The following is a 10,966-nucleotide window of genomic DNA, read 5'->3' as shown; positions in this document are numbered from 1 at the left end:
TTCTAGATGTCTCTTCTGGAAATGTGCACAGAAACTTCAAATTCAACATGTCCAAAACTGTGTTAATGGTCTTGTCTTGTAAGCTGCCAACTGCTCTTGTATTTCCACCATCAATGGTTTTTCTATCCACCCAATCATCTGTACCAGCAACTTCAGGGTCATCCTTGATGTTTCTCTGTCATTTGCCATGTCTTCGAGTGCTGGCAATTCAATCTCTAAAGTGTCTGTTGAGTGTGCTTTGTCTTCTTCATTCCTGTTTTCTTCAACTCAGTTTAGACATATTTCATCTCTTATCTGAAATATTGCAAAAACCACCCTAATGATTTACCTTCTAGTTAGTTTTCCATGCTATTCCTAGCAGGAGAAATCACATCAAAGGGCTTAACTTACTGTGATCAGTGTCTCTGAGAAGCAAGGATCACCCCACTGAACTGGAAGTGGCAGTGACAGACTATCAGTGACGTGGTGACATAAATCCCCTGACCTAGTCCTGGCTGCTTCACTGAACCCTAGAAGTTTCTAGGTTAAGAATGACAACAGCAGTGGAAAAAGCAACAGGGAAGTAGCTGTCACCATCTTCCTATGATGACTTCCAACATTTATGGCACTTTGACTATGTATTCAGCCCAATTCAAACATTTTTTTAAAGTTTATTTATTTATTTTTAGGGAGAGAGAGAGAGAAAGAGAAGGGGCAGAGGGAGAATCCCAAGCAGTCTCTGCACTATCAGTGCAGAGTCCAACAGGAGCTCAATCCCAAGAACCGTGAGATCGTGACCTGAGCTGAAATCAAGAGTCATATGCTCAACCGACTGAGCCACCCATGTGCCCCGGACCCAGTTCAAACTTTATATACATCTTATTTAATCTAACATTCATCTGAGAGTGACCCTTGATATAGCAGTGGATTTATAAAGTAATCTGTACCTTCTTAACAAGACTCGGATTCTCTTTGGAAATCCAATCCCATTGGTGGGTGCAGTATTGGTGGGATTTTATATCAAGTGCCCGCCCCTCCCCTGGCAAGGGGTAGTTACTTGACTGAAGCAAGGCCAGTGTACTTTCCAGTGGAACTTTAAATCTTAAAGGATGACAGAATGGAAAAAATTTTGGGGGCTCATTTACTTCTAAGGTGGCACCTCTATGAGATAGATGATTTAGGAGTCTTTTCAAGCAGATCCTAAATGCCAGGCTGATTTCTGTCCTGATGCATGCTGTATTTCCAAGCTGGGCTCTCCAGCCTCTAGCCTTCTGTCCATTCTGTGCATTGATTAAATATCTTGCCAATGAATTCTTCCTTGTTTTTCTTCCTCCTCCTTTAACTTCACTTAGCCAAAGTGGGTTTCGATTGCCCGCAACCAGAGAGCCCCAACTGATGCCGAAATCATCCCACGAAAACCTTTTGCTGTAGAGGTAGGAAAATTGAGGTCCCTCTGTAACTTGCCTCAGGTCGCGTGGGGAGTTAATAGCAGAATCTTTATGTAAAGGTTATTTTGTCATTCCTGGTCTAGTATTCTTTGGCCCAGAGTGGCTCAAGAATGATCCTGAGGCCCAGAGTTCCTTGGTTTGAATACTTGGTTCCATGATATGTTTATCTTTGTGATTTTGGGTAAGTCACCTAATCTCTTTCTGCCTCTGTTTTCTCACTCATAAAATTTGGAGAATGATAGCACCTACCCTGTGTGGTTGTTGTATAGATCATATCGTGTAATGCTATATGAAACATAGAGAGATACAAATGTTAGTAATTACTATTGTTGTTGTTTTCACTGCACCCACTGGCCACTGTAGGAATATTGTTGCTGTTATAAATAGTTTGTTTGCAGCACTGGTGAGGAATATTTTAACTGTATTATCCTAGTCTTTTTTAGTTAGAGAACTCTAATTGAGATATCCAAAGTGCCCCCTCTGCAGATGGCCGGGAAGGGTGCTGGTGGCTTGGTAGCAGAGAGTTTATTCTGTCTCTTTTTTACTCTGAAAAAAAAATATCATTAAAAAGGACTGTTATTTTCTTCTTTTTTCTAACCAATGAAATAGACATCAAAGTACAGAGTGTTTGACAAGAGGACCAGTTGGTTCCATTCAGGGGCACATTATGAATTGTTCGTTTTTGACAGGGGGAACAATTCATTACATTTTGTTTATGTAGCACCTCCCGAGGGTCCATTTCTAAGTGGTTCACAAAAGGCTTGTTCTCACTGGAACACGCTTGTCCTTCAGCGTTCCCAGGGACTGAAGATCATGTGTGCAAATAAAATAAACTCACCCTGAAGGCCAGTAATTTAGATTAATAAAGAGCTATGTTTATGCAACTCCATTAACAAAATTCTGCATGGCAAGTCGAACCCAATTTTCTCAGACAGCACAACCATTTCTAAACAAGACTTGATGAAGAATGGCTAGTTTTTTGGGTATACAAAGTAAGGAGAAGGTCTTTTCATAGTCCTCAGACCCCCAGGATGATTTCTGTGACCTCTGCTTTTCAGGAGGACCACTCAGAGGTTGAAGCAGCTTGAATATGGAAGATTCTGTATCTGTAGAAATTAGACCCCTCTCTCCATCCCATCATCTTCCCATCCTTCCATCACACATGCACTTCTTTTTAAGAAATCTCTCACATACGTGTAAGTAGTAGCGTCTAGACTCTTTTGTTTATATCTGGGTGTTCCAACGGGAGAGCCAGGAGAGGCAGAAGCATATCGGGGAGAGAGATTCGTTATATACCACCCAGTGGGTCCTAATAATAACCATGTGAGTAGCACTTTCTTTAATTCTCTATGCCTTCTGGAAGAGTGAAGGCCCAGAGCAGTTCCAAAGCTTGCCCAAAGGAAAGGAAGCTCCCATTTACTGGGTACCTGTTACATAGCGGACATGATGTGAGAGGTTTTCATATTAGTGATTTATTGCATTGTCTAGAGAACAGTGAAATGTATGTGTGTGTTCATTTGATAGATGCAGAAACAGAGGGCACTGAAGAGTCACAGAACAGCTGATATCACTAGGAAGCAGGAGGCTGAAAAGTCTATGGTCTTCCTATGGCCTCATGTTGCCTCCCCAGAGACCACCTACGGTCAAGGGCCTCACCCTCTGCCAACCCCAGTCCTTCTGTGACATCCTGGCTTTCTTCCCCTTTTCTTCCAAAATGTCAATAAGAAGGGTCAGAAAGGAAAACCACAGCGTCCACACAAATAGCTGAGGGAGGGCTAGGGTGTGAGAAGGGTCCGTCGGAGTGTGTGGTCGTATGAAGATAACGTTTTCCACCAGGGCTGGGAGCCCAGGGAACGTGTGTCTCCTCCAGGGCTGCCTTTTGCACTGGTGTTTCCTGAGTGGTGGTTGATCAGCCTTTCCCTCCTCATCTACACCTCGGTTCAGCGGTGATGGAGCAGGCGCCTCCTGTGCTCTCTTCTGTGCCGGTTCTCAGCAGTTCCTTTCCTTTCTGGATGTCTGCCTCCCTTGACTTCAGTTCCTGTCTCCACGTAGGTGACCCCACGCCTGGACCTGCCGCCTAGGCCTGTGTCTTGAGCACCGCCCCTCCCGCTCAGGAAGGTGTTCGATGGCCCCCTGCATCTGCGTGTGGCCACCGATGTGCCCTCCTCTTGCACTCTGTTCCAGAAGACAGGGGAATCCACACCTACTGTCTTCTAGGCACAACAGATTAAGATAGCTATCAACTCACTCAGTACACAGTCTGGTTTTTTTTGGATACCTCCGTGAGCACCAGCCAAGTGTGCTCAGGGCTAGCATGCAAAACGTAGAAAACAAAGTCCTAACTTCTGTGAAACTTCCGGTCCATGATGGTATAGTCTATGTGTGTTGGGGGATGGGGTGCTCCTGAGGGGATCAGCCAGACTTCTCTTCGTGTAGTGCTTATTCCTCTATTACGACCCTGCTTTCTTCTGCCTGTTGTATGGGTTGTTTTCTACACATCTGTCACCCACTTTTGTATGGAGCCCCCAGATACTCTCTTAGTCGTCTCTGAGGGCTTCCCTGCTCCAGCACGCTGGTACGGTACCGAGTGGGTCCTCGATAAGTACACTTGAATAAATGGATGAATTTAGAGGCCAAGATGTGGGTGAGGAGAAAATCCATCCCTTGCTAACTGCTGGAGCGGGACAACCTATCCCTTACTCAGCAGTACTGTTAGAGGTAGTGCTTAAATATTGGTTATACTTTAAAACATGTTGTACCTATACTTAAAAAATTTTTATTATTTTTATTTTAGAGAGGGAGAGTGTGTGAGTGGGGGAGAGGGAGGGAGAGAAAGAGAGAGAGAGAGAGAGAGAGAGAGAGAGAGAGAGAGAGAGAGAGAGATATTGAGAATCCAAGCAGGCTCCATGCTGTCAGCACAGAGCCTGATGTGGGTCTTGATCCCCCCACCCTGGGATCATGACCTGAGCTGAAATCTAGAGTTGGATGCTCAACCAAGCTGAGCCACCCCGGAGCCCCAAAACATGCTGTATTTGTGAAACCAGTTCCTTGGAATAAAGGAAGAACTGGTAACATATTTCAAGGGTTTATCCTTATGCTAGGCATTGTCTGAACACTCCTGTGCAATCTGGTTTCATCCGGCCATAGGTCCTGGGAGGTAGCATTATTATCCTTGCTTTAGAGGTAAAGATACTGAAGCTTAGAGAGGTTAGGTACTTACTGAAGGTCATATGGCTAGTGTGCAGCCGAGCTGCGTATGGCCTGTCTTAATCCAACGCTTGTGTGTTTTCAGAGCCCGCCCTGTAATATTTCCAGTTCATTAAAAGCTGAAATAGGTATCTGGCTGAAGGGTCAATCATCACTTAATGTCATTCAATTTTCTATCATCTCAGGTCCTCCAAAACCCTTGAATTGTCATGGTGAAGGGAGTCTCAACCCTGATAGACACGGGTGTATTATTTCTATATTTTTACATGTTTAGGAAACAAATTTTTCAAGGAAGAAGGTGGACTTTTCAGCTCTTTCTGGCAGAGCCGAGCGTTGGTTAGGATGATGCCGATCAATGCACGTCCATGGGGTGTCAGTTCTCTCCACAGGCTCCTATCTGTCTGTGGCCACCATCAATAAAGCCCTGTAAGCAGATCTGTACGTTTGGGGCCCGGCTGGCGAGGCACGTGCCATGAAGCACCCCCTCCCCGATAATCGAACTCTTGTAAGCTGCGTTGAATGAGATTCTTTCTCCCAGGAGAAGTATATGTTTGTTTGTTGGCATGGTCCTAAATGACTTAAAGAAAAATGCCGGAAACCAGTACCGCGTTCTTCCCTGAAAGGAACATTGGCCCTTTGTTCAAGAAATGCATTTGCAGAACGGCTTCTGAGTAAGTCCTTGGAAGTCCTCACGGTTTATATGTCTTTGTAAGCTCCTGGCATTGAAGGACTGAGGTTTTTCTTTTGCTTTTTTCTCCCCCAATGAATCCAACATTGTATTGAACACACTCTCACTCAATTTTGATAAAACCAACAACTCACAAAGCCAACTTGAGTGGAAAGAGTCGGAGCATGAGTAAAATTCACTATTGTCGGAGGCTGTTTAGTGTTAAAAGGTTAGAAATGTGGGTATTGAGGCTGGAGCCCCACTATTTTCTTACATCCTTTTTGTTCTGGAATAGCATCATGTTTGTTTTAGTAACTGCACTGCTGTTCGGATAGACAGTGGTTGAAAGTATTTTCTCTGGCACCTGTATGTAGTTTGCCTTTTGTTTTTCTCCACAGGTCTGTGGGCTGACTGTGCGAGAGGCCGTGTGGGCCCTCAGGAGTCTAGGGCTTTATGGTAAATGGAGGCAGGTATAAACCTGGCTTCCTTGGCTACTCTCTCTGACCGTGATGCGGGGGAAGTTCTTCATCTCTCCAAACCTCACTTTCCTCCATCTGCAGAATGGAAAGAATATGGCTGTTTATTCTACATGGTTGTGTTGAGGATTAAAGAAGATGAGGTGAGTTGCCTAACACGGTCACAACAGAGGTATTTAACCAACATCTGCCTGCCACCTCTCTCACCTGCTCTGCAAGGTTAGGATCCTGACTGGCCAGGAAGTTAATGGACAAGGTGTATTATAACAAGGTGTATTAGTCTGCTCCAGCTGCTGTAACAAAGCACCACAGACCATATTGCTGACACAACAGGAATTTATTTCTTCACGGTATTGGAGGTGCGAGTCCAAGATCGAGGTGTTGCAGGGTTGCTTTCTTCTGAGGCCTCTCTCCTTGGCTTGTAGTTGGCTTTCTTCTCCTTCTGTCCTCACTTGGTTTCCCCTCTCTGTGTGTCTGTGTCCTGCTCTGGTCTTATAAGGACACCAGTTATATTGGATTGGGTCCCGCCCTGATCACCTCATTATAACTTAATTAGCTCTTGAAAGACCCTGCCTCCACATTCTGAGGTCCTGGGGGTTATGACTTCAACATACAAATTTTACGGGGACGCAACACAGCCTGTAACAGAGAGGAGTCTGGTTGGCACCAGTGAGAATATGTGGCTGATTCTGCATACAAAGAACAGTTAGTTCCCCCATTCTTCCTTCTCCAGATTCTCTGCATGGGGAGCATGTAAGACGGCACTTGATTATTCCCCCCCGACTTTTTGTTTGGTCTGAGTCCCATTCTCTGCCTCATTATCCAAACCAGGCAGAAAACCTGTTCAGCTCAGAATGTTTCCGCCACGTTTGTGGCTCCCAGCTCTTGTTTCACCACGGTGGGCACACGACAAATACTTAGAGTTTGTTCACTGCATTGGCCATGTATCTTGGAATATATAGCACTGTATGCATACACTATAGCTAGGTTCTCAGTAAATGTTCATGTGTTTTTTCAGCAAACATGTATTGAGCCTGAATAGTGCAGTCTTTGCTCCCGAGGAGCTCCTTCTCCACTGGGGAAACAGACTAATAAAAATCATTTCGGATTAATAAAGCTAATTGCCTTGAAGTGGGACAGAGGTAGTCAAACGAGCCTACAGGAGCATAGACAGGATGGGGGTTGAAGTTTGGGAGGAGAGGCAGGTGGTCTAGGAAGGCTAGAAATCTAGAGTCTTGCTACTGAAAGCGTGTTTCACAGATCAGCCTCATGGCATCACCTGGGACCTTATTATAAATGCCGAGTCTCAGGCTCACCCTGACTGTGGAATCAGAATCTGCTCTGCTCCGGGACCTGCAGCCCAGACATTAGAAACTACAGTGCCCACGTGGGATAGAATGTAAATGAGTACTGGTGCAGCCACTCTGGAAACCAGTACAGAGGCTTTTCAAAAAATTAGAAATAGAGCTACCCTACGACCCAGCAATTGCACCACTAAGTATTTATCCAAAGGATACAAAAATGCTGATTTGAAGGGACACATGCGCCCCAGTGTTTATAGCAGCTCTATCCACAATAGCCAAGTTATGGAAAGAGCCCAAACGTCCATCAACCGAGGAATGAATAAAGAAGATGTGGTATATATTATATACAATGGAATATTACTCACCCATCAAAAAGAATGAAACCTTGCCATTTACAACAACATGGGTGGTACTAGAATGTAATATGCTAAGCAAAATAAGTCAGAGAAGGAGAAATATCGTATGATTTCACTCATATGTGGAATTTAAGAAACACCCCAGGAGACCATAGGGGAAGGGAAGGAAAAAGAAGATAAAAACAAAGAGGGAGGCAAACCATAAAAGACTCTTAAATACAGAGAACAAACTGAGGGTTGCTGGAGGGGAGGTCTGTGGGGCGATGGGCTAAATGGCTGATGGGCACTTGTAGGGATGCACGTGGGGTGTTATATGTCGGGAATGAATCACTAAAATCATTACACTATATGTTAACTAACTTGGATTTAAATAAAATTTAAAAAATTATGAGAAATTATGGAGAGTTCTCTAAAATTAAAAAAAACAAACACCCAGAATGTAAATGAGTACAATAGGTGAGTGTAAGAAAAACCACAAAGCTCTCCATCTATATTTTATTTGCCCATGTTTTTCCTGGAGCTTTGGTGTGGCAGAGACACAACTGAGTGCTCCCCTTTTGTACTCTAGAGTTATTGCCAGAGGTGGCTATCTGGTTGAAATGTACATTTCCCTGACTACCTGGCATCTAGTGGGGTCATGTGACTAGTTCTTACCAATAAGAGCACACTAATGAGGTATGTGAGGATGTGACAAAGGTCCCCTCCGGGCTGGGGCTTTTAGTAAGCAGATAGGGGTCTTCTACTCTCCTTTTTCCCATTCTCTGACTGAAGACCAAACATCAAAGCCCTAAGCGATGGCAGAACCATAAGATGGAAGGAAGGAGCTTGGGTCCCTAAATCACCATCTGGAGGAAAACCAGCACCAGCGACTGTCACAAGACCATGAAATAAATGCTTATTGCATTAAATCACGCACATTTTGGGCTTTGTTAATTATAGCAGCTAGCGTTACCCTAAACACATGGACGGAATGTTCATTATCAGGACAATGACAATCTAATGACAATAACAACCGGAACTGACACTGAGCTGCAGTGTTCATGAGGTGATAGAGGGTGGTGGAGACTGTGGTGAACTGGAGACTGCTTGCCCTGTATAAGAAGGAAGTCTCTATCCAAGTCTACTTGATTGCTGCTTGTATAAATATAGCCTCATTATTGTTAGAACTTCCAATTTTAAAATCCTGCCTCACTTTTTTTTTTTGAAGCTATGTGCCAAATAAAACAAAATCTATGGGCTCAATCTGGCATATTGGCAGTAACTGGTAGATGTCTTATCTCCCTGCCGACACCTCCAGTCATTTTGCAGATGTGGAAGCTGCAAAGGTTTCTGGAATAATGCGTTGTTCCTGGTAACACACACGGAATGTCTGTTGTACAGTCGATCGAGTAAAGGATTCCTGCTTCCGGCCACCAGGGCAGGAGTAAGATCACCCGTGTTCCCCTCCTCACTGTCCCTTCTACCACTATTTGTGCAGCTGCTGCTGCTCTAACGTAACTGGTGTTACTGGTGTGCCCTCCAAAGCCAGTTGTTTTGTTTGTTCTCATTTTATCCTCCCAACGTCCTGTGAGGTATTATCAGCACCTCTATTCTACCAGAGGGAAAATGAGGCACAGAGAGGTGGCTTGCTAAAGGTCCCTTTGGCTAATAGTTCTAGGTCAGCCTTGCTACCCGAGTTTGGGGATTTTCCTAGGCTCCCTTACATTGTCCCACCAAGGCCAAGATGAAGACATTGGAGATGCTTGGGTTCAGACTGATCTAGTGAAGAAGGCCAGGGTCAGCCTGGGAACAAACTCCTTTTTTTTTTTTTTTTTTTTTTTTTTTTAATGTGAAAGGGCCTTTGGATGTTGAGTGTGAGAAGGAGGGATATGAAGTGAGGGAAAGGGAATGATTATTTCCTCCTTTCCTTTACCTGTGGGGAGAGGGGGGTACAGCACACGACATCTAGGCTGGTGGGTGTCATGTTCCTTCTCTGTCGCTTAGCAGAGAATAAGATGTCTTTTAGGAGGTCCTGAGCATTTCTGGAACTATTGGTGTAGATCTCTATAACATTTTAACCGTGTGGCCGTATGCACGTCACCCTACTTTTTTGAGACTTGGTTTCCTCAGTTGTAAAACAAAGAGACTAGAACAATACCCCCGGTAGAGCATAACCTTCGGGCTCTGGGAGATTACAATTGGCGAGGGCCGTGCCAGGCACAGAGTAGGTCCACTGTCAATGGTAAGCGAGTGAGCCAGCAGCTCTGAAAGCATTTTGTAGATGGACTTGAATGAGCTGCACACACACCAGTGATAATAATTGTCCATGGGCTGGGGCACCTGCCAGCTCGCCCATGAATCTGTCCCCAAACCGCCAGGCCTGGCCTGTGGATGCATTTCTGGATGTCCAGAGGCCAGCTTTGCAAAGAGGAGCAAACAACACCATCTATTCACAGTCTCGCGGGCTCCTCCTGCCAGAGCCCACGAGGGGTTTGGATTCAGACAGCTATTGAAGGGAAGCCACAAAGACACGTTTTCTCCCCTGTGGCCTGGAGTGAAGACAGAGCGGCCCAGGCACAAGAAGACGGTTGTTTTGCATCCGCCGGCAGCCGGCAGATTCTGTCAAAGCAGCTGAAGGAGAGAAGTCGTCAAAACACCCAGGAAAAACAAGAGCTCCGGCGCAGGCAGGAGATAAAAGATAAGGAGGGCGGCCGCCGAGGCACACAGGCCCCCTTCACTGAGCGCTGGCAGCCACCCTCTTGCCATTGTCTGGAACCACGGGCTCTGATGATGGAGGCTTTCTTATTTTTCCTCTTAAAGAAAGAATTTATTTCAGAGGAAAGAGAGTTTGTGTTGTATGAACAGTGACTGCCAGATGAAATCTTTGGTTGTTAAAGTCAGGAGGCACAGATTCAAACTGGCCCTTTGTCCCTGGTGGTGGAGAAGGTGGGTGGAGTGCCCCCTCCATTTCGGCGCTGGCTCCCTTCTTGGCTTTGCTGCACTACCGTCGCCCTTGCTGTTGACTTTGCGGTTACAAAATGGAGGCCAGCCTCTTCGATGGCCGTCCCTGCTCTCATCCAGACTCTGCCCCTGTCCCCGGAGCCTGTAGCCACCCACCTCTCTCTATGCCCTGTCATCTTCCTTGCCTTTGTTTATATTGTCCCTTTGCCCCTGCCTGGAGGGAGTAACCTTGTCCTACCCTCCCCTGGCAGGTCCATGGGCACCTCAAGTCGACTGTGATCTTGGCGTCTTAAATCTCATGCTGTGCAACAGAGACATCCTCCGAGTTTCTTCTTTGGAGAAACAAGCTACTTAAGTCCAGATTAGTGAAGAGGGGCTAAGGAACCAGGGGGTTTACCTTAAATGTGATGTGCCTGCTACCCTACAACCGTCCATATCAAGGTATTGGGGGAGGGGCTGATGGGACTCACACAGGGGGAGGAACTAATGGATTCTTCTCAAGAAATTCCTGGGGAATGATACTCCTGTCCCCACCATTGCTCCTTCCATGCTGGCTGTATGCTGGCTGTCAGTGTTGGTTTGGATTGAG

At 45.5% G+C, this 10,966-nt stretch overlaps 1 long non-coding RNA gene across 1 annotated transcript; it reads left to right on the top strand.

The window, feature by feature from the left end:
• Positions 1 to 2,686: 2,686 nt before the first annotated feature.
• On the top strand, positions 2,687 to 10,966 carry LOC122210651. The gene is made up of 3 exons (XR_006198153.1): positions 2,687 to 2,750; positions 5,700 to 5,920; positions 10,629 to 10,966. It is a non-coding gene; the product is annotated as an uncharacterized LOC122210651 (long non-coding RNA).

Source organism: Panthera leo, chromosome F2 (genome assembly GCF_018350215.1).
Source record: "Panthera leo isolate Ple1 chromosome F2, P.leo_Ple1_pat1.1, whole genome shotgun sequence".
In the NCBI taxonomy this organism is placed as follows: Eukaryota; Metazoa; Chordata; class Mammalia; order Carnivora; family Felidae; genus Panthera; species Panthera leo.
Note: the sequence above shows the minus strand (reverse complement) of the source record. Positions and strands in the feature narration are given on the sequence as shown.